Raw genomic sequence first — 250 nt, forward strand, 5'->3', positions numbered from 1 at the left:
AGTTCCTAAAGAAGCCAATCATTCTGAATTTCAAAGGATAGAGTGAGATGCCAAAACTGTTCAGAGGCAAAAAGCTAAAAGCCCCGCTCATCTAATTAATACTGATCTTCATAGATGTTTTTGGAATTCATTGTATATTCTCTTCTTTTTATCCTATTTGATTTTCAGGGCAAGCAAGAATTTAAGTTTGGTGTTGTGATGAACGGATAATTTATACGCTTTTTGGCATTGTTTTTAGTATGCTTTTAGT

Source organism: Arachis duranensis, chromosome 1 (assembly GCF_000817695.3).
Source record: "Arachis duranensis cultivar V14167 chromosome 1, aradu.V14167.gnm2.J7QH, whole genome shotgun sequence".
Lineage (NCBI taxonomy): Eukaryota > Viridiplantae > Streptophyta > Magnoliopsida > Fabales > Fabaceae > Arachis > Arachis duranensis.